At 30.1% G+C, this 25,529-nt stretch overlaps 1 long non-coding RNA gene across 1 annotated transcript; it reads left to right on the plus strand.

Moving 5' to 3' along the window:
- Positions 1 to 20,179: 20,179 nt before the first annotated feature.
- Positions 20,180 to 24,688, plus strand: LOC132942149 (uncharacterized). The gene is made up of 3 exons (XR_009664232.1): positions 20,180 to 20,978; positions 22,077 to 22,160; positions 24,576 to 24,688. It is a non-coding gene; the product is annotated as an uncharacterized LOC132942149 (long non-coding RNA).
- The last annotated feature ends 841 nt before the right edge of the window (positions 24,689 to 25,529 follow it).

Consider the following 25,529-nt stretch of genomic DNA (forward strand, 5'->3'; position numbering starts at 1 on the left):
AATTTTTAAAATTTGAAATCAATGATTAGGCAATTCCTTTATAAGTAGGAAGGTAGGTTTTTATACCTACCTAACAAAATAAGAAAATACATAATGATTAATGTTATTTAATATGATTTGTAAGTACATAGCAGATTATACCTATCACTTGGTGACGATTATTTTTGTTTTATACGTTCTTCGTAATTCAGTTCCGTCACGATAGTTTTAGTTTTCGTTAAATGTGAATAATATATCATAAGCAGATTGAAATGTGTGAACGTTTAAGTGTTTCGAAGACTAAGTTTCGTAGCAGATTTTGATTCCGTCACGGGGTATGTATTTCCTTATTTCTCAGTAGGTTTTTTTTTATTATAGTTAATTGATCAGGGGATGTATTGCCCGAAAATTTTCAATATTTGTATTGTAACTATACTGGTATAACACTATTCGGGCTATCAATAAAGTCGTGTTCAAAATTAGAAAATTGGTGAGGTATGATATTTTTATAAGCAATTCTTTCGAGTAGGGAATTCGCTCAATGATATTTAAATATTTTCACCGATAATCAAGTACGATGACTTGTAGGTAACTAGAGACTGAGTGAATAGGAATTATGAAAGGGAAAGATGAAAAAGAAATGTAAGGTTAGGGTAGGTAAGTGGAGTGAGAGTAGAAGATATGAGAATAATAAGTAAGGTGTTAAGGTACAAAAGAGGATAGAATAAGAAATTAATTAATTAAGGGTAGTGTAGGGTAGTGTACATATTGTAGTGAAAACAAGAGAGAATAGGTTTAGGTGGTTCGGTCACTGTATGATAAGAGATAGTGAGAGTGGCTATAGAAGTTGATTTAACGGAGAAATGATGGGCGAGAAGACTGAAGAAGAGATGGATAGACAGAATACCGATCATATGGAGGTGTGGAATGAGAGTGGCTGAACCTGTATATAGCTGTGAGAGACGGGGGAAGAAAAAGTGTAAAGGTAGAATAATTATGTTAACAATGCCGAATATGTAGGAAAAGATCTTGAATTGCAAAGGCCACTAGCTTCACTAACCATAGGTTTACCTAACTAACCTTCTTATGACTCATTAGGACACTTTTTAGAATAAAAAGATCCTGAGTTGCTGCAGGTTGCCGAACATAAGTGTTTGATTATCAAGTTGATCCTCTGATTGTTGACACCATGGATAGTCCACGCCTATGTTAAATACATTTGAGGCCACGTTCCCGGAGGGGAAGGCAATTGAGGCTCTTTATATTGATAGTCGATACTCGATATGAGTATACTTTATTTGGCCTCAATTGTTCCCCTCGAAGGACGAAGACCGCTGATATTATGTCCTATCCATATCTTTATTATCTATGATGGAGCCATACCCGGCTCACTCGTGTAAACTTGTTGCTGGTTGGGATGTCAGCGCACTATTTGTTTTCCATCTTTGACCCACGCGTAGCATATCAAATGTACGATTAAGAAAACACTAAAATGATTGTGCGTGGGTCGGAGAGAGAAATAAATGGTGCGCTAAAAATCTGACATCCTCTTAAGTGTTAAATATTTGCCTGCATGTATGCACTAAAAACAGGCAAATATATGCACTGAAATATTCAAAAATATTAAAAATAATAAAATATTCAAAAAAATACTGAATGAAAACGTTTTTATTAAAATTTTTTTAAATTAATAAATAATAATTCAAATTGGTTTACAAATAAATCCTTTATTTACACACTTGGTAGGTAGGTATGTAGGTAGGTAACGGATGAACCGAAAATATAAAAACATTTTAAAAAAATAAGCATAAATACGAAGAAATCATGAAAACATGCAATTATATTAACTAACCAGAAAAAAACGCATATTGGTAACGGTGTTGTAATAATAGGGATCTCCCCAAAAAATACGTACTAATAGTTTAAACAAATCATAAAAGCCAACTGTAATAAATATTAATTTATGAAAAAGCATTATTATTATGAATGAAAAAAAACTATCAACTATGGACCGTGACATAATATATAATGTATTTCTATATTTTTAGCTCCATAATTTCTGTTAAAATATTAGGAAAATGTATTAAGTACCGTAAAAGTGTTAAATTTGAGTTATTACTAAAAATATTATATTCATAACAAATTATAATAGAAGGTTAGGTACTGTTATTCCACATACCTATATTATAGTTTAATTTAACTACAACATTCTAGTAGAGTCTGATAAAATTTGGTTCCACGACTTTGATCATACAAACTTTAAATACTAAACTAGGGGTCTGAAATTTAGTTTATATAGATCTAAATAATCCAAAACATATATTATTGCTTCAAAATATAAAAATAAAGTGTCTTGTATTGTAGTAGGTAGGTAACTATCAAAAAAAAAAACTAAAAAAAATCATACTTGAAATCTATGTATAATATACGTGTATTGTAATAAACGTTCAAATGTTTACTATAGTACATTATAAAAAATTAACTTAAGTTCAATATAATACATTATAACAGGTGTTCAAATAAACATTTCATACCACAAATTTTGTTAATTCACACAGTCTCTCTTCAATTTTAAATTTTTCTTCAAATTATCTACAAAACATAAATGTTTAGTAAATTGGAAGACTTGATTAAGTATTTAATCATTTATCTAAAAGAGACGTGCCGGGTCGCCACATTACTATATCGAGGGGCCATGGTGCAAGTGTCGTCCATAAATATCATAACATATATTATATTAGAAATACAAACTTAATATTACACTAACAGTAAATATTATAAAAAAATATTACGAAATGTACTATACTCATATTATATTATGATTGTATTAGTTACAAACTCTTGATTTAAGAGTTATGTTCGGGGATTTAATTAATTTCCTAAAAGGAAATGCCTCAAGGTTGCCTGAGTAGGTTAGGTTTACTAATTATTACTAATTATACAAAATACTGAAAATTAATGAAATCACAAATATTAGTACAATAGAGAGACTGTGCATTGATTTACAAATTTGTCTTAAATTTACTTTTTGCATAGAGAATATGAAGGTGGGCTGGGCTATTAATATCAGAGTATGGGGGACAGGTCTGGTATTTCATATTATCATTAATAGAGACTTTTATTAATCGCTTTTATGTGCTTAAAATTGTTTACACGAGTGAGCTGGGTATGGCTCCATCATAGATAATATAGATATAACATAATGGATAGGACATAATAGTCTTACCAGCGGTCTTCGAGGGGAACTAAGGTGTCAACAATCTAAGGATCAACTTGATAATCAATCACTTATAAGTTCGGCAACCTGCAACTCAGGAACTTTTTATTCAAAGTGTCCTAATGTAATTAGTCATAAGAAGCTAGTTTGGGAAACCTAAGGTTAGTTGAAGCTATGGTAATGATAGACGACTACAATCACTGGTCGTGAGCTTTGCGATGATCTTTTCCTACTAACTATAAAGGTATTCGATATTGTAAACATAACAATGAAAGAAAATATTTAAATATTATTAATTTGGTTATGTTAGGTTAGGTTAGGATAGGACAGTAAATTAGACGTTAACTAATTATTATAGTTTTTAACACGGTCTTAAAGACTGTCAGCTAGAGTTGTACCAGTATAGTTATTAAAAACTTAAATACAGCCAACATTAAATAATGATTTTTTTAACACAACAAATTATAAAATGTATTTTAAAATATAACAAAATATAATTTTTTTAGGATTTTATAAGGTTTTCAATACTTATGAGCATTTGTAAATAGAAAATGTATAAAATCAATAGTTTTAATTTAATATATAGTATTGTGTTTTATTATCCTACTGTCAAAGAATTCTCAGGGTTTTCTTTCCACATTTTTTTACATTGTACTAAATCTAATTTTTTTCCGCACATATTTACAAAGACTAAAACAGATATCTGACTATGTTTTTATTTGCATTTAGACTTTATAGTTTGTTATTTAATATTGACTGTAGACCCAGCCAAACACAATATTATTTTAAATTAAACATTATATTATGTCCTTCATAAATTACAATCACATAATAGAGTCCGTGCAGGGCCTTTTTCTGATTTAATTTTTTTGCATCCTTTATAAATAAATTACATTCGTTATTAAACATTTTCTAATACACATATTACGGTGATACACCTCTGATCATAATAACTGTTCGTATTATTATAACGTAAACAATACCTAGTTTTTTGATTGTAGTTAATATGTATTGCAGTATTTAGCTTCCAGCGTATTCTTTTGTTTAGTGTTATTTCACACAGATTTCTCAAACAATTTTTTTTTCAATTCATTGAACTCTAGTAGATTTTTTTGTATAAATATTTTTCAAGATTAACCGGTTATACCTGGGAGTACGCTGAGTACCCGTGTACTCCTAAACCGTGTTAAAGTAAAATTTTTTTCAAACTTTTTTTTTTGTTTTCTTATATTATTAGCCTGCAGGCTCCTTCCTTCAATTTTTTTTTTTAGTGATGTAACTATAGTTGAATATTTTGTATTGACTTGAAAATTGATAACTTGGAGCCCCATGAATAATCATTCTTTAATGAACTAAATATTATGATAGTTTCTTCTGTTTAAGTTTTGGGACATTTTAGTTTGAAGTTTGTAATGTGTATTCATACAGTCAAATTTTTTCCAAATTTCTTTTTTGTTTTCTAAAATCAATTTGCCTGCGGGCGCCAACACCTCCCTTCAGTTTTTTTTTTTAGTACTGTAACTCTAGTTGAATATTTTGTATTGACTTGAAAATTGATAACTTGGTGCCCCATGAATAATCCTTCTTTCATGAACTAAATATTTTGATAGTTTTTTCTGTTTAAGTTTCGGGACATTTTAGTTTGAACTTCGTAATGTGTGTTTCTACTGTAATTTTTTTTTTTGTTTTCTAAAATCAATTCGCCTGCGGGCGCCAACACCTCCCTTCGATTTTTTTTTTTTAGTACTGTAACTCTAGTTGAATATTTTGTATTAACTTGAAAATTGATAACTTGGTGCCCCATGAATAATCCTTCTTTCATGAACTAAATATTTTGATAGTTTTTTCTGTTTAAGATTTGGGGCATTTTAGTTTGAACTTTGTAATGTGTATTCATACAGTCAAATTTTTTCCAAATTTTTTTTTGTTTTCTAAAATCTATTTGCCTGCGGGTGCCAACACCTCCCTTCGATTTTTTTTTTTATGACTTTAACTCTAGCCATATTTTTTAAACATTGACAATCTGGTACCCTTTGAATAATTCTTTAATGAACTAAATATTTTAAATAGTTTTTTCTGTTTACGTTTCGGGAGATTTTAGTTTGAACTTCGTTACGTGTGTTTCTTTTGTAAATTTTTTTCCAAATTTCATTTTTGTTTTCTAAATCAATTTGCCTGCGGGTGCCAACACCTCCCTTCAATTTTTTTTTTTTATGACTTTAACTCTAGCCATATTTTTTAAACATTGACAATCTGGTACCCTTTGAATAATTCTTTAATGAACTAAATATTTTAAATAGGTTTTTCTGTTTACGTTTCGGGAGATTTTAGTTTGAACTTCGTTACGTGTGTTTCTACTGTAAATTTTTTTCCAAATTTCATTTTTGTTTTCTAAAATCAATTTGCCTGCGGGCGCCAACACCTCCCTTCAATTTTTTTTTTTTAGTACTGTAACTCTAGTTGAATATTATGTATTGACTTGAAAATTGATAAATTGGTGCCCCAGAATAATCATTCTTTAATGAACTAAATATTTTGAATAGCTTTTTCTACATTTTTTTCCAAATTTTTTTTTTGTTTTTTAAAATCTATTTGCCTGCGGGCGCAAACACCTCCCTCCAATTTTTTTTTTTAGTACTGTACCTAGTTGAATATTTTGTATTGACTTTAAAATTGATAACTTGGAGCCCCATGAATAATCATTCTTTAATGAACTAAATATTATGATAGTTTCTTCTGTTTAAGTTTCGGGACATTTTAGTTTGAAGTTTGTAATGTGTATTCATACAGTCAAATTTTTTCCAAATTTCTTTTTTGTTTTCTAAAATCAATTTGCCTGCGGGCGCCAACACCTCCCTTCAATTTTTTTTTTTAGTACTGTAACTCTAGTTGAATATTATGTATTGAGTTGAAAATTGATAACTTGGTGCCCCATGAATAATCCTTCTTTAATGAACTAAATATTTTGATAGTTTTTTCTGTTTAAGATTTGGGGCATTTTAATTTGAACTTTGTAATGTGTATTCATACGGTCAAATTTTTTCCAAATTTTTTTTTGTTTTCTAAAATCTATTTGCCTGCGGGCGCCAACACCTCCCGTCAATTTTTTTTTTTAGTACTGTAACTCTAGTTGAATATTTTGTATTGACTTGAAAATTGATAACTTGGTGCCCCATGAATAATCATTCTTTAATGAACTAAATATTTTGATAGTTTTTTCTGTTTAAGTTTCGGGACATTTTAGTTTGAACTTCGTAATGTGTGTTTCTACTGTAATTTTTTTTTTTGTTTTCTAAAATCAATTCGCCTGCGGGCGCCAACACCTCCCTTCGATTTTTTTTTTTTAGTACTGTAACTCTAGTTGAATATTTTGTATTAACTTGAAAATTGATAACTTGGTGCCCCATGAATAATCCTTCTTTCATGAACTAAATATTTTGATAGTTTTTTCTGTTTAAGATTTGGGGCATTTTAGTTTGAACTTTGTAATGTGTATTCATACAGTCAAATTTTTTCCAAATTTTTTTTTGTTTTCTAAAATCTATTTGCCTGCGGGCGCCAACACCTCCCTTCGATTTTTTTTTTTTATGACTAACTCTAGCCATATTTTTTAAACATTGACAATCTGGTACCCTTTGAATAATTCTTTAATGAACTAAATATTTTAAATAGGTTTTTCTGTTTACGTTTCGGGAGATTTTAGTTTGAACTTCGTTACGTGTGTTTCTACTGTAAATTTTTTTCCAAATTTCATTTTTGTTTTCTAAAATCAATTTGCCTGCGGGCGCCAACACCTCCCTTCAATTTTTTTTTTTTAGTACTGTAACTCTAGTTGAATATTATGTATTGACTTGAAAATTGATAAAACTTGGTGCCCCATGAATAATCATTCTTTAATAAACTAAATATTTTGAATAATTTTTTCTGTTTAAGATTTTGGAGATTTTAGTTTTTTGTATGTAATGTGTATTCCCACAATATAATTTATATAATTTTTTTTTTGTATTCTAAAATGAAATTCCCGCGAGCGCTAACACCTTCCTTCAATTTTTTTTTTATGATTTAACTTTAGCCGAATATTTTAAACATAAATAACCTGGTGCTATACTATCCTTCTTTAATGAACTAAACATTTTAAATAGTTTTTTCTGTTTAATATTCTAAGTATTGTACTTTGTACTTTGTAATGTGTAACCAAACAGTAAAATTTGTTCAAAAGTTTTTTTTGGTTTCCTAAAATGCAATTGCCTGCGGGCGCCAACACTCTCCTTCAATTTTTTTTTTTAGTACTGTAACTCTAGTTGAATATTTTGTATTGACTTGAAAATTGATAACTTGGTGCCCCATGAATAATCATTCTTTAATGAACTAAATATTTTCATAGTTTTTTCTGTTTAAGTTTCGGGACATTTTAGTTTGAACTTCGTTATGTGTGTTTCTACTGTAATTTTTTTTTTTGTTTTCTAAAATCAATTCGCCCGAGGGCGCCAACACCTCCCTTCAATTTTTTTTTTTTAGTACTGTAACTCTAGTTGAATATTTTGTATTAACTTGAAAATTGATAACTTGGTGCCCCATGAATAATCCTTCTTTAATGAACTAAATATTTTGATAGTTTTTTCTGTTTAAGATTTGGGGCATTTTAGTTTGAACTTTGTAATGTGTATTCATACAGTCAAATTTTTTCCAAATTTTTTTTTGTTTTCTAAAATCTATTTGCCTGCGGGCGCCAACACCTCCCTACGATTTTTTTTTTTTATGACTTTAACTCTAGCCATATTTTTTAAACATTGACAATCTGGTACCCTTTGAATAATTCTTTAATGAACTAAATATTTTAATTAGTTTTTTCTGTTTACGTTTCGGGACATTTTAGTTTGAACTTCGTTATGTGTGTTTCTACTGTAAATTTTTTTCCACATTTCTTTTTTGTTTTCTAAAATCAATTTGCCTGTGGGCGCCAACACCTCCCTTCAATTTTTTTTTTAGTACTGTAACTCTAGTTGAATATTATGTATTGACTTGAAAATTGATAACTTGGTGCCCCATGAATAATCATTCTTTAATAAACTAAATATTTTGAATAATTTTTTCTGTTTAAGATTTTGGAGATTTTAGTTTTTTGTATCTAATGTGTATTCCCACAATATAATTTATATAATTTTTTTTTTGTATTCTAAAATGCAATTGCCTGCGGGCGCCAACACTCTCCTTCAATTTTTTTTTTTAGTAATGTAACTAGTTGAATATTTTGTATTGACTTGAAAATTGATAACTCGGTGCCCTATGAATAATCTTTAATGAAATAAACATTATGAATAGTTTTTTCTGTTTAATATTCTGGGCATTTTAGTTTGTATTTTGTAAAGTGTATTCCTACAGTTAAATTTTTTCCTAATTTTTTTTTTTTTCTAAAATGCATTTGCCTGCGGGCGCCAATGCCCTCTTTCAATTAGGTTAGGTTAGGTTAGGTATTGGTTATTGGTATTTAAATTCCGAATACTTTTTAAATACTTTTTTTTTTAAGTATTCAATACGGTATTTTGAATACTTTTTACAAGTATTCTAAGTACAGTATTCGGAATACTTTTTGTCTTATATAGGTATACTCTTATACATTACTTATTATTACTTACTAAATATAATAATTTGAAAATAATTTATAACTTATAAATAGCCAGATAGGTCTGTTTTATTGAGATTATAATATTGTTCATTTATAAACACAAAATTGAAAAAATAATATTTTTGCTATTGAAATATAAATCTACTAAAAAGAAGTATTCGAAAAATATTTGGAATACTTCACAAAAAGTTAGGAATATTATTATCATAAAGTATTCGAATACATATTCTGAAAAGTATTTTACCCAAGTTCGAATTTAATAAATTAGTTTTCTATAAAAATTATTAAATAGCTTTAATTTTATTCTCTACCTGATCATTACTTAGTTTATAATGAGCATATTATGGCCAATGTTCTGTCAAAATTCCAGTGGTTTCCAATCCAACTTTCCGCTAAAGGGAAATAACTGTAGAAGTAACTTTAATGACCAGCATTTACAAGTGACGCTCATCTTTCTTAAATTACATTGCCTTTCTATCCTTCTCAAACAGTCTAAACAACTTTGGCTCGCGATGCTGAAACATATTTAAGATTTGTTAAGTTGTAAAATGAAGATCAGAGACCCATGGTATATATCATTCTTTACTAACAGCCTAATACTGACAATATAGAAAGATGGGCCCTTATCTGTTACCATAATATTAAACTACTAAATAACCCAATTATTAAAAGTTTTCAAACATTTTTGTTACAAATCAAAAGTAATTTTTATTTTTATTGTTTTTTATGTGCCGTTAAAGCAGTAGATGTTATGTACAATATTTTGCCACAACATTTGCATGACAGATTCTCCATGCATGTTAAAGATAAAATATGTGAGAGACAAATGGTTGAAATATGTTCCATGACTGGAAAAATAATCAAGGCATATCTTCCTATTACTGTGCATGGTGTCAAAGATTAAAATTTTTAAAAAAATTAAGTAATAATCCTCTATTTACATTAAGAGTTCTTCTTGGGTGTGCGTTTTTACAATAGTCAGCACCATTGGGTGGTCCTATCACTGCATCACAATCACATTTGGTGACTAGTTGAATATAATTGTCTCACTGAACTAAAAGAAAATCGGGCACTGCCAAGAAATATTCTTAATGTCCATTGACAACATATTATATAAGAAACATACAAATGTAATTCTTAGACTACATAATACTTAAAGGAATATTTATTTTTAACTGTTCTTAAATACAATTCAATTTAATATTTAATAAGTTAATAATAAGTTCAAATTTAGCAACCCTTGTTTTTTTAGGTATACGTCTCAACTATTATTATAGCTAAATACTGAAATACCATCAATTTTATGTTTATAAATTATATATTATTAACCTAGGTAAACAATACGTTAATTTTATAGGTTATAATGATTATAACAATTAATAGGTTAATGTATCTGTGATACATCATGTTTATTTAATATTAGGTTAAGCGAACCCAAATCAGTGCGTAAATGCACAGCTTCTCAGAAAACCCATACGTTTATAATAAGTCGCTTTCAAATTAAATACGGTAAACTACCCTCTCAATAATCTAATGTGTCCAACCCCGGGGAGGTACTTAAACAGGGATTTTGATATTTATGATGGACATTTTTGTTTATAAAAAACTAATTATTAATTGATTTTACAATGATTTTTTTTTCTGTATTTGTTCATTGAAATGACCTCAATGGCTTTGTCAATGCTAATAATAAGTGGGTATAATAGCTGGGAGATCATGTGATATATTTATCTATGTATATACATATATGAGCTGTTTACGGACATTTTCAGTTTCTAATGTTTTTCTATAAATGTCAATAAAATACAATCGGTTGGGTGAAAAAGCTTGAAAACTGAATACAAGGCTCCTGTAATATATTGTTACAATAGTAGTTGAAAAATATAAAAAATACATAGCAACAATTATTCTCATAAGTATTTAAATTTTGATTTAAATTTCATGTTCTAATTTGGACGAAATTATATATTTAAACGAAGAATAATGATTTTTGTTTTGTGTTGTATTTAAATAATATTATTCGAGGGACTTTGAATTTCTAGTTTATTATTATATACAAATATGATAATAAACAAATAATAATAATACAACTTAACCAACTACTGTATTAATAATAATTAATAACAATATAAATATAATATAAAATATCCTAGGCTGACACATCGTCTCCGCTCAGAATCCTTTTTCGTTTACATTTTTACAATGAAATTATATTATTATATAATTTTCTGTTTCCAATGTTATTCGTCTTTTTTTCTATGAATGTCAATAAAACTTTATTTGTTGGGTAAAAAAGCTTCAAAATTTAATACAAGGTTCCTACTATATTGTTACAATGACACTTGAAAAATATTAAAAATCCTTAGTCATAGTTTTTATTTATAAGCATTTAAAGTTCAAATTTTGACAAAATACCGAAAAATCGCAAAAATTAGCAAATTATTTTGAGTTGAGAATTCATAAAAATTTTTCTTTTTAAATCTGAAAATTTGAAAATGTAATACAAGATTCCTCATAAGTTTGTCTACTTTTATCAAAAACAAAATGTCTACAAACAAATCAAATTACATTTTTATGAGCGTTTTAAATTCATATTTTTACAACATTTGATATTTACTCGATTTCTCGTGTAACGATTTTCTTAATTTATTGTAATTAAAAAACAAATGACTGTAGATACTTGAAAATTTCACTAAATTTTGATATTAGAACTTTTTATACACCATACAATTTTGAAATTAATTTGACTCTTTTTGAGCTGTTTAAGGACATTGTCAGTTTTCAATTTGTTTAGTTTTTTTTTCTGTAAATATCAATAAAATTAAAAATATTATTATTAATAAATAAAATAAAAATGATTATAATTTATAATACATTACTTTACCTAGTAAAACAAAATTTCAACGATGAAAAAATAAAGTTGAAAAATACGTCCGTTTACAAAGACATATAAACATAGAATGTATTTGTAGATGTCTGTTCATTGTAGTGACTACAAAGTTATTTATAATATAATTTAATATAAAAAAAAATATAAATTAATAATCTAGACTTTCTCGGCGATTCAAGTATAAAAGAATAGGCCACCGCGCATCTTTTGACGTCACGCGGTTATCTCTCTTGGGCTCTAGCACCTCAACGAATCGACGTATACAAATTGTAGTACAACTGTTAGTTATAGTAATTAACTAACTATTAATTAAACCTAAATCATTTTTTTGTTACATGGTCCTTTAAATTAAGTAAAAAAGCTTAAAATCTAATAGCGTTTTGCATCACAACAAGAAAATATCAATTTAAACGAAATTAGCAATGGCCCAAGCAAATATCAGGAAGCATCATTAACATCATTACAATTATGAAAAACTTCAATTTTAAAATTAATGTAAATTATATTGATAATTGCACAGTTTTGAAAAAACTTTTGATAAGCACTCATATTCTTAGGATCAACTATGAAAAGATTTAAACAATATAATTTAAAATAAAAATTGTCAAAATGTAGATTTGGGTACACGGAGTTAAAATTTCTAGAAAATATAAATGATAACAAAGATCCGTCCTACAGCTTACAGCAATTACACAGTTAAGTTCTCCGACTAACATAATTCAATTAAGTAAGTAGTTTTTTGGGATTGGAAAATTATTTTCGATGGTTCCTACATCCCAAATTTTAGTAAAATCACTTATTCCCTTAAACTGAGTTAACAAAATGTAATTTCTAAACAAAAAGCAGGTAAGTGGGTGTCGCTCTGTTGTACAGTAGGTTACAAGTCGGTCACCGTTATGGATGATGTTAAATTTGAATTCAATGATATATAAACTCAGTGTATATGAAAAACTATTTTGAGCGAAAGCGGTCTGTTAGCCTATAATATTACTAATACAGGTAATTTTATATACATTTATCTACATACAGATAAAGATAGGTAAATACATTTTACATTTATCTATATTAGATAAAGATAATTGTAATGATATGCTCACACACCATTATAATAAACTAAAATTTTACAGAATAATAAACAACGGCCAGACTGTCGCTTGTAGAAATCGGTCGCATCAAATAAAACCATTAACAACGACAACTAAGATATCGACACGCACTCATAACAATATTACGTAGGATGTGTGTGTCCTTATTTTATGCTGACGCCAAAGAATAATCTAGTTCCCAGGCCCACAATAATTTAGTGACAAAGCCACCCACCACTTTCTGGTCAGCATCCTCGCGTCCGTCCCTTAAACCAGTGCATGAGCACCAACCACCGCAGTAACAACCTCTCAAGTACCAAAGAAACCGATTTCAACGAGCGACAACTGGACTTCTTATGCAAGCAATAATCAGTGCGTTCGTTAATTCAATTTGTGTATTTGAAGTAGTATTTTATTTTATCTAAAACCTAAAACTCCTACAATATTGTCTACGAACAACTGCGAATCAGGTAAGGCATATGATATAATATTTTATGTTGATTGCAGTTAATACGTTCTATGTGCTTATTTTCCATAAAATTATATTGTACGGTGTATTTGATATAATTCTCGAATACACGATCTCGAGAGCCCTCCGAACACCTGGAGGAAGGTAATAGCGTAATTTTACTACTCTAACTTTTACTATTTTAATATAACTATCGACAGGAGTCGTACTTATATATATATTTATATGTTATCTTATTTTACGTTATTACATAATTTAACTTTTATCTAAATAATGTGGTAGATAAGCTAATTTTTATTATATTTAAACTAGCTGATCCCATGCACTTCGTTTCCCTTAAAAAATGACAACTCTTTAAACTGTGATTGTTCAAATCCTTTTTTATGTAACTCGCTACAGTAAGTGCAATTCAGCCACCCTGGTAGGCAATCCGACCACGTCGGATCGCGGACAATTTGCAAAGGTATATCAAGTAGACAATCCACCCGCCGATGAGCGGCTATAAAGTGCAATATGCGACAATCCGAGTTGATGCATGCTTGATTAACCAATATACAAATAAAATACTAATACGTCATTAATAATTATTAATAATAATAATAATTTAACTAACGATTAACCAATGGCAACCAATTATTATTATTATTGTAACTTTAAAACCCATAGCAACCACTTATAAACAAAAATTTCCACCGAAAATCTCAAAATCCTCGTTTGAGCACATCCCCAGGTTGGACTTAGGGGTATGAAAAATAGTTAAATTCACTCTCTCAGTCCTACTGAATATATACACGAAATTTCATGAAAATCGGTCAAGCCGTTTCGGAGGAGTTTGGCGACATACATTTTCTATATTGTGACACGAGATTTTTATATATTAGATAACAAATTTACTTCTCTACCTACATGAATATAAAGTAACTAATAGTTAATAAGTACCTACATAATATAGCGTAATATTGTAATATTGTGTACTAATTGTATAGTGTTATGGTAGAACAATTTTAGTACAAAAAAATGAATATTATTCAAGAAAAATAGAAATTGCTAATATAAATATTCTGTGTAAATTTCATGCAACTTCATTAAAAAAATGTGTACCAAGGGCAGCATAATCCTAAATATCCTAAATCGCCACTAGACGTAACAAACAAGAAGGCCTAACAAAAAAAAAATGTATAATGCTACTAAAATACGCGTGGTGCGTACGTCCAAATGGCTGCATATATTTGGGAGTTCCTAGTCGTATTTTACTGTCCGGGTGGGTCTTACCACGGCACAGATGAGTGAGTGACAGTCTATAGCCGTCGGTCGCAATGTCATTTATACGTGAGTTAGAACTTTACTTGGAACTTTAACGTCCGGTTCGTGCTTAACTATTACGTGAGTCTGTGCGGGTGGGTCTCACAATAAGTTGATAAGCACGACAATTGGAACGGGGTAATATTATTATGTATTACGTGAATCGCAAAACTGAAACAATCTACATTGATAAGAATTTATTCTGTATTTTTAAAATACAACAGAAAAATAATTCGTAAAAATTAGAATACGATTTGTTTGTTATTTTTCAAACATTGAAACATAGTTACGCGTTTTCAAGCGTTGTGTGGATACGATTTTATTATTATTATTTTTAACAAGACGTAATAATAACTACACATTTACCTATTAGTTTTTTAATTAAAATATAAAAAAAAAACCCGAATTTGCGGAAGTGCATAATTATAGAAACATACACTTCCTTAAATCAGCATCACGTGTTTTTAAGTGCGAGCTGTTATTAATTATTATTCTTCTCCTGTCTAACTAAAATAAGTCGTGGCTTATTATAATATATGGGTACACATTTCCAAAGATTTATCTGCTTGCATTAACGACAGTAATAATATTATATTATTTACAACCCCGCAGCTTTTAAATTTAAAACCACTTTTATCATTCCATCGCTATAGATGCCGAGTAACTATCTGAATTTCGTTGAAGCGTTTAATAAATCTTGTATACCTAATAAAAAATGTTAGATTATGGTATATGCTATAGAAATTCTATCGTTATTATTTTATAACAAAACAGGTACCTATCTAAATATTATTCACCTCTGCAAAAGAGCATTGTCACATCAATTTACTATGAGAATAATAATATAATATATACAGTCGTCCATATAGTAGTTTGGTATATTATATAATTTTTAATTATATTTAGTAATAATAAGACAGTTGTTTCTGATTTTTTGTGGATAATAAATATTGAAACGGGACAAATTAATCATGAGCAAAAACGTAGGTGCCAAAATGGCCCAAAATTGTTTTTGCCCACGGGTGGCAAAATTGTAAATAATGCCTTGGCCTGCGCAGTGACACAATAATATAGGGTATAGGTTTCATATATTGTACTCGCGTATTTTTCGTCGTAAGATTATAATAAATTTGTTGGCTAATATATAATAATGATTTTTTTCTCGTAAAAAATTTCCTTCCTGGCTCCATATAAACAGTTATGTTTGTTACCAATGGTGTGTGCGGCCAATATTTTTCCTATAAAAGGCGTAAACACACATGCAAATATGACATTTTCTTCTTAGACGCTCTCATATAACGCCGAGATTTCTCATCGAAAACCCCCATCGCTTTCTTTCTCTAGTGCGAAGTATTCTGTTGTTTTTTTGTTATATAATTCATTATTTTTTGTGTTATAGTTTAAGATAGATTAGATTTGTTTCTGTTGTTTAATTTGTATTAGTTAGTTTTTTTCTGTTTTTTCCTGTTTGTTTTTTTTTTACTTAAATTTTTCTATAGTCATGACGTATGTACCAAAAAACTTTAAGAAACGGTACGTGTGTGACGCGGGCTACGGTGGTGCGGTGTGTCACGGTAGTCCGGTCGCAGATTTGATGGTGGTTGTAGTGGTGAGGATGTAGGTGACACTTACAATTTTACAGTTACTAATAACACAACTCTAACTTAGAGTGAAGTTATGTCCGCGGGTAGACGTTTATTTAATGACGTGAGTAAACTCGTGACGGCGTGGCTAGCACCGTGAATATATAATACAGATATTATGCAATATAAAGTGTTGAAAAAAAAAGAATAACAACGGCGGTATGTCTATGACAATGGTTAGATAGATGTGGTGTTTTACAACTGGCGAGTTTACGACGGCCGGTACTCGTTCTACGCGACTCGCCTTCCCGTCCCACCTTGTGCCTTTGTGACGCGGTGGGGGAGTTGGCGTTGTCGCGCTGTAGCCCGTAGTAGCGGTTGACGGGATAACAAATCTGGTGCTTCGTTTTGTATTTCCGGGACGTGTACCGTACTAAAATCTAAATTAGCTAGTTGTAGTGACTAACGTGTTAATTTTGAATTTTTGTCTTTAGCCCTGTGTAACCATGTTAGTGCCGAGTTGTCGGTTAGGTGTTCGAAACGTCGGGTTTCTAGGTATGGACGGAATTTGTCTGTCGCCCAGATTATCGCTAGGCACTCGCGTTCGACCGCGGCGTACCTTGTTTGCGTTTCGCTAAACTTTTTGCTTGCGTAGGACACTATGCGTCTTTCCTCCGGTCTGTCATCCCGTTGGAAAAGTACCGCACCGGCTCCTATTTCGCTTGCATCAGTTTGCAGACAAAACGGTTTGCTATAATCGGGTGGCGACAATTTTGGTGATGTGACTAGCGCGTTTTTTTTATTGTTTCGAACGCGCGTTGTTCTACATCTGTCCATTTCCACCGTACTCCCTGTTTTAATAAATTAGTCAGAGGTGCTATGGTATCCGCGTAATTATCTACGAACTGGTTGTACCAGTTGCACATGCCCAAAAATTTACGTACGTCCCTAACCTTTTTGGGAACCGGAAAATTGTCAATGCATACCAATTTTTCCGGTTGTTTTTGTATGCCCTCCGAGTCTACAATGTGCCTTAAAAATGAAATTTTACGAAGACCGATTTTACATTTTTTTTTGTATTGCACGTTAGTCCAAACCTCTTGAGCCGCTCGAGAACCTTGTCTAAGTGGGCCTGGTGTTCGTACTCATCCCTTGAAAATACTACGATATCATCCAGGTAAACTTGTACGAAATCATCCTGGTACATGAGTACCACGAAAGTCATTGGACTATTCTTTAGACCGAAGGGGAGGACTCTGAACTGAAATAGACCTCTACGTGTTCGGAAAGCCGTGTATTTTCGTGCATTTTTGTGTAGCGGCACTTGCCAGTACCCCGACTTAAGGTCAAAAATGCTGAAAATTTTCGCGCCCCGCATTTGCCTAATCATTTTGTTGAGATCTGGCATAGGGTACGCGTCGGATTCCGTAACGTCGTTAAGCCTCCTGTAGTCGACACAGAGACGAAAAGTTCCGTCTTTTTTCTTTGCCATTACTACTGGTGAGGCCCACGGTGATGTGCTTGGTTCTACAAGCCCCTGGAGTTCCATATCGCGTACCATATCGTCGATAGCAGTTTGCTTCTGCTGCGGATATGGGTATGGTTTGAGCGCGAATGGGGACGGGTCTTTTAGCAGAATTTCGTGTTCAATTAATTTGGTACGTCCTACTTTTTCGCTGAATACTACCGCGTATTTATTTAAAATCTTGGTTAGTTTCGGGCGAGTTTCGGGGTCGTTTCCGAATTCTAATTGTGACAGGTCGGGACGAGTGGCGGGTGGTTGAGATTTCCCTTTCCAACATGTCGACGTACGAATTTGCTTACCCATGTGAATTGTGCACGCGGCGTAATCCCAAGAGACTTCATTGTTAACAAGAAAGTCGTGTCCTAGTAACGCGTCGCAATACAAATTGTCTAGGATGGTAGCTTCGAATTTTATATCGAGTGCACCTATCCTAGCTTCGAATGTGGAGGTGCCACTGGTTGTTGCAGTGCGACCGTCCGCCATCCGGACTGTGATTGTTGGTCCGTGGGTGGGTGTTTTGGGTGGGTCTGATGTACCTATGTAAAGTTATTATTGGATCGGTCATAATATTACGTTGAGAAGTTATCTGTCCATAAACTTATTTTCAGATTTGTAGGCCAATTCCGTTGTCATTTTTTAATCATTCTTTGTTTTTATTAAGGTTGAGGTGTAACAGCATTTTAGGGGCTATTGTAATTCCCACTTCCAGGACTTTATCATACATACAGCCGACAGCCCGATGACCTACGTTTTTGTGTATTCTGGTCTACCCTATGATGGCCGCGAAGTAACGATCACGTCACCGTTTATCAGATTGCCCAGTTTGAAAGAGTCTCCAACAATTTCATCGGATAGGTACGCCATAAATCGTGGCATAGCGCTGGGCCAGCATCATTTTGTCCGGATCAATATCTACAAAAATGACATCCCAATTATTAGAAGCTAATAATATAGGTACTTAATATTTATTATAATATAATATAATATTAAATTCATTATACCCAGTTATTACGATTAAGTAGAAATAATATTTTTCAAATAATATTACATTGTCTTTGTCGAACAGTCAGCTGTACGAAGTTTCCGCTGTGCCACAAAACGGGTCGACGCCGGTCGCTGAACATGGGAAGTCCTCAAGTCCACCCAGAATCGTATTGATGAATCAACAATACATCATACATCTTACATCTAACATCTTACATCTTACATCTATCATCGAAATCTTATAATTATTCACCTGAATGCATGTAATCCTGAATGTACAGTTAATTTATTACTACCCATCTACAAAGTCAACACTGTATTAATAAAATTGAGTTCTATATTATTTGTAGGTACTTAAAAATTATTTGGGTATAAAGGAAACATATTTTAATCATACAAAATTAGATAAACTAAAAGACAAAAATAATAAGTAAATACGTCGTGTTAAAAATAGTTTTTAATTAATATAGGTAGGACAGGTACCTATTGTGTAGGTAGGTACTTATCCAAAACTCGTTTATCGGGAATTAAATAAAAAGGGAGGTTAATTAAAAAAAGGTGGGTAAGTGGATGTCGCTCTGCTGTACAGTAGGTTACAAGTGGGTCACTGTAATGGATGGTGTTAAATTTGAATTCAATGATATAATATTATTGTATAAGAAAAACGATTCTGAGCAAAATCGGTCAGTCAGCCTATAATAATACCAAGTATATTTAATGATATTATTGTGAATAAAGTAATTTATATATAACCTATTTACGTGGAGCCTTGTTTTTAATTTTCAATCCTTAGCTATAAAAGTTGAACATTTTATAAATTTTTAACTACGAAATAGTTATTAAATTATAAATTTGATAAATGTTGTCAAAATTTGAACTTTAAATGCTTATAAATAAAAATTGAGCCTATGTATTTTTAATATTTATTAACTGCTATTAGAACGATATATCAGCAGCCTTATATTAAATTTTCACGCTTTTTTACCCAACAAATAAAATTTTTTGATATTTATAGAAAAAAAAACTAAAATAATTGAAAACTGACTATGTCCGTAAACAGCTCAAAATAAGTCAAAATATTTGGAAAATGTTATGGTGTATAGAAAATTCTAATACAAGCATTCAGTCAAAATTTAATGTACCTACGGTCATTTGTTTTAGAGTTACACCAAAAACCAAAATCGATTTTCTCGAAATATTATATTTGTTTATTAAATATCATATTTGTATATGATAATATATTTTAGACGTTTCAATTACCCACGAATAATATTTTTAAAATAGGTATATGTATATATTACAAGTAACGACGAATTAAGAACGATATTGTAAAAAATAATTGCCGGAAATCATTAGTTTTTAACTGAAAACGACAGGGAAGTCTGAACTTGGCGGTCAGTCTTATTTTTAAGTTATATGTATTATAACTAATTGAAAATTTTGGTATTTTCATATGTACCCGGTGAACCACACTGCGCTTGCTCGAACAATTAAAATCAAAAACATCCCTCGACTTGTTATGTAAAACCACCATGGGTGGGTGTCAGAATTATTTTTGCATCATCAATTTTAAAACGTTGATTTACCTAGATTAAAAAAAAAAAATTAATTTGTAATACTTAAGCTCGGTAAACTTTAAGCGTTGTACGGGTGCGTAAAACACCGAAAATCGTGAACTTCGTAAGGCTATACCATAAAAACCAATGATTTGCAGGTAGTCGAGTTTTGGACAAGTACCTACATAGGTAACTTATAATAATTCATATTGTAAATTAATTAGGTACCAAAAAAATATAACTTCTCAAACACTGTGCCTATTGTCACTGGCGGGAGAATGTATTAGAATGTCTATAAACTTGCGGACCAGTTTGTATAGTTAAATTTGGCATGCGAACTATAATTGAAATAGAAAACCAGAATAGGTGCATTGCAGATCACAAAGATTTCTGTAAAAGAACATACGATTTATAAATATACCGTATAGGTATACTGAGTACTTATATAATAATATATAAGTTCTTTGGATTTATCATAGTAAATAATATATTTTATAATATCTATGGCAATCGTCAATTGTCGAAATTCGTCGGCGACGGTTAACAATTCATTAATATAAACGGACAGTTCGTTAAACCGGATAAGTTGTAACACAATCTCGCAAATTTCGTTTGATCAGGTTATTTTCATAAAATATTTCGATACTTTCAAGTTTCAGCTCATCGGAGTGAGATGATTAGATGAAGATGGATGAATATAGCTGTTTCTTCGGCGATGGCGGCACTCTACCTACGTTTCACCGGAAGAGTAGATTTTTACGAGTAAGTTTGTTTTCATATTATTACCTACTATTTTACATTTACTTTTTAGACTTAAATTAAATATTTATTGCCACGGACAATCTGTTAACTAGGTGACGTAGAAGCATTTATAAGTTTAATCCCAATAGCGTAATGTATAAAATACGCGAGACCGTCTTCGTTTCACCACGTCAAGTTTAATACGCACCTTTTTGCATGTTATACTATACGCCGGGTATCACCTTAGGTTTGCGCGAAGTATTTAAAACAATATAATGTTATTAATCTTTATATTTTATATTTTTATATACATAAATACATTATACACCTCATATATTTTATTAGCATACTTACACCTTTTTTAGTGTAGTTTATACCCTAGATGGCTATATAGATATAGGTATTAAATGTCTTGCAATTATATATTTTACTATAATTATTAATTTCATTATAATATAATATAACAATACACTCTAAATTAAATTAGTTGTTATCAAGACAGACAGTCTTAAAACAAACTCTTTTCTGGACGTTTTCAAAACGTATTTTTTATTTTATTTTTACTATTAACATTCAGTGTAAATATAGTTTCTGATCGACTTACCTATATGTAATAAAATAATTATCTAAGTCCAGGTTAGGTTAAATATATATAAATAAATAATTAAATCCAGTAATCGCATTTTTATTTAATAATTCATAAAATACAATATGCTCTTATAAAAATATTCTTGTGCTTCTGATATCTATTCACCACCTTAATCAATAATTAAATTGATAAACGAAAATAATAATTTAAATAATACCTATATCATATTATTATAATTCAATATAAACTATTTTGGTTTATTGTCATATCAAATTTCAATGAACAAATTGTTCCTTAACACAGAACTCTTTGACATAAAAAGTTGCATTATATTATATCCGTGGATTCATCATATTAACGTACCTAGTATAATATCTATCATTTATTTATTTAATCTATGGCAAATCTCAAAGTCGTTGCAGAAGACACAGTCGATAAAAAATTCTAAAATTTCAATAAGCAAAGAAGTATGAGCAAAAAACTTACTGCGTTTCGAATAATTTTATTTTTCATAATCACAATATTCTAAGTTCTGGCTGTATTCTGGAGAGTTTCCTCATGGGCGTCGCAATTCACACACGTCACGGATTCCGCCGAAGGAGTCGATAATTAAAGTAAGTTTGTTTTTATATTCTTTTGGGGCTTAAATTTACTTTTAAGACTTAAAACAAATATTTAATGTCACGAAAAATGTGCTATCCAAGTGTTGTAGGCGCATATTTTAGTTCCGGACTAGAAATGTATAAAATACGCGAGATATAAACGTCGTCGTCGTTTTTCCAGTCCCTGTTTGTAGAATAATTATAATTAATAGGTGCATACCTATACAGGGTACTTACTACTTAATATAAATATATAAATATTTTGGTTTAATTTATAGAAATATATGTTATGACTTAAAACTGATAATAGTCATAAGATACAATTTCAATTAATAACTGGTAATTTTTTTTCCAAATACACCGTTATAAGTTATAGGTAACTATTAATTTAGTGTCACATACTTAACTTCTATTGTTCACCTAATATCTATATTCTATATCATAGGGATTAGGGATGTATAACCATGTACACATAAAAGTATATTCACGGAATGGTCAACTGCCTATCCTGACGTGTGCGCACTTATGAATAATATACCTACTCATATACTCGTATAGGTATATAAATAAACCTATATAAATAGTGTAATACTACATACACGAATGTGTTACCTATTATGTCCCTAAAAGTTCAACAGTTATTATTATATTTATTTATTTTTTAAATATAGGTAGGTACATTACAAGACTTTAATTAAAATCACATTTATTTTTTATTTTTTTGAACACAATGTTTTAAAAATTATTAATTAATATATAATTTATTGGTATAGTACTAAATAAATTAATGAAATAAAACAAACACAACTACTATAATAATAATATATCCTCGTATAAATTATTAAAATACAAAACGAACAAACGAAAAACGATTCTGAGCAAAGATATCGTTAGCTAATAAATAATATTGAGATTAAAGTAATTTATTTTTTCGGTAGAAAATCGGTATAAATATGAATTATAAATATTTTTTTTATTTTCATACCATGACGCGTGTGTGAAAAATTGTTTATATTAAGTGTTTAAGATATTAGATTTCGGTTCAGCTGATTGTCTACCCCCTCGCTCTTCAGCATCAATGCATCAGAAAATATTATTTATAATATTTAAATATAAACTGAATTTTCTGAATTTTCTAAATCATTGCTTTCCAAGCAAAGAATTCATTTCATATATTATCAACAAATTGAAAAATGAAATTAGAACATTTATATGGGATAAAGTCAATTTTATAAAAACTTATTAGAATAAAATTAAATAAAATTAAATAAAGGTAATTTTTTTTTTATATTTCTATTTTTTTACGTACCCATTATGTTCGATACTATAACTTCAGTCTTCAGTTATAGAAAACAACACTTGCCAATATGGAATTACTGTCGAATTTTTTTATTTTAAAATATTAAATAGCATCTGATTGACTGATGTGCTATAATGACACTCAAAATATAACGAATACACTACCTATACACTTATCTAAATTCTATTTTATATTCGTTTAAATTGGACTTTTAATTTTTCTGGCCATTTTATTAAGCTTTGTAATATAAGTGCATTAAATCGTATTTTTAAGGCATTTTTCTTATTTTTAATGCATTTAAATCCACGTCATATTAATAACTTAACGTTATTTTGTATGTACCAATCGATTAGTGTACACAATAAAAAATATAATATTATTGATGGGTTAATAGGTTGATAACTATTATGTAGGTAGATACAGTTTTGTACGTTCAATGTATCGTTCTTAATTCAAAAAGTAGCTAAATGAGTCAAATGATTTTGTCAAGGGGGGGGGGGGAGGATATGGCTGATTTTTCAACATGCACTATTTCAAGGGCTCTTAACCTAAGGGGCGCGCCACTCTAAGGAGTAGTGACACAATTTCGTAAGGAGGGGGGGGGGGGAGAGGGGGGCTGAAAATGTTTAAAAAAAACACGAATTTATTGAGTTATTTTGTTATTTAGATAATACATATTAATTTATAGGTATTTCTTAAATTTTTTTTATTATTTTATTTGAAACATTATTTTTAAATATTGGGATCAATAAAACTATTTTTATATAATTACTATTTTATATCAATTAGAATTTGTTTATAAACCTAGTAATAAATGAATGGTTACCAAGTAAAAAAACATTTATCTATATTATAAATTTGAATTCAATTTACCGCATTTGCGTCTAGTAGAAACAAATAAATATTTTTTTTAAGATAATGTAAAAATATCCATCATCCATCGGTTAGGACCATGTATATATTTTCTATGATTGGGATGGTTAGGTTATAATTATAAATAATCTATGGCAAATGACAATCGTTTGAGACGAACGGCGATTCCAATACGTACTCACATATTTCGTTCCATTCTGGTTATTAAGCTAGGTGCCTATTTTTATAAATGTCATTAATCTCAATACTTCCAGACTGAACTTTTGGATCGGAGATATGAAGACGCCCGCTGAATTTTGCTTGGCGGAGACGCACAGCTCTGACACTAGACAATATTATTATACACTCAAAGGGAACGCGTTTCGCCGGAAGAATAAATAATTACGTAAGTTTTGTCCTACTACTCTGTTGTCGCGGTAGACCTAATGTAAATATTTATTGTCAGACAAACTTATATACCCGCTAGATGTAGAGTAGTTTTTAAAATCCAGTTGTTATAGGTGTACAAAAATTAGGATATTATGAAAAATGCCTTAAATTATAATACTTTGCCTACAACTGTTAATTTATTGTTATAGTAGAATAATTTTTAAAATTTGAAATCAATGATTAGGCAATGCTTTTATAAGTAGGAAGGTAGGTTTTTATACCTACCTAACAAAATAAGAAAATACATTATGATTAATGTTATTTAATATGATTTGTAAGTACATAGCAGATTATACCTATCACTTGGTGACGATTATTTTTGTTTTATACGTTCTTCGTAATTCAGTTGCGTCACGATAGTTTTAGTTTTCGTTAAATGTGAATAATATATCATAAGCAGATTGAAATGTGTGAACGTTTAAGTGTTTCGAAGACTAAGTTTCGTAGCAGATTTTGATTCCGTCACGGGGTATGTATTTTCTTATTTCTCAGTAGGTTTTTTTTTATTATAGTTAATTGATCAGGGGATGTATTGCCCGAAAATTTTCAATATTTGTATTGTAACTATACTGGTATAACACTATTCGGGCTATCAATAAAGTCGTGTTCAAAATTAGAAAATTGGTGAGGTATGATATTTTTTTAAGCAATTCTTTCGAGTAGGGAATTCGCTCAATGATATTTAAATATTTTCACCGATAATCAAGTACGATGACTTGTAGGTAACTAGAGACTGAGTGAATAGGAATTATGAAAGGGAAAGATGAAAAAGAAATGTA

Source organism: Metopolophium dirhodum, chromosome 3 (assembly GCF_019925205.1).
Source record: "Metopolophium dirhodum isolate CAU chromosome 3, ASM1992520v1, whole genome shotgun sequence".
NCBI classification, from domain to species: Eukaryota; Metazoa; Arthropoda; class Insecta; order Hemiptera; family Aphididae; genus Metopolophium; species Metopolophium dirhodum.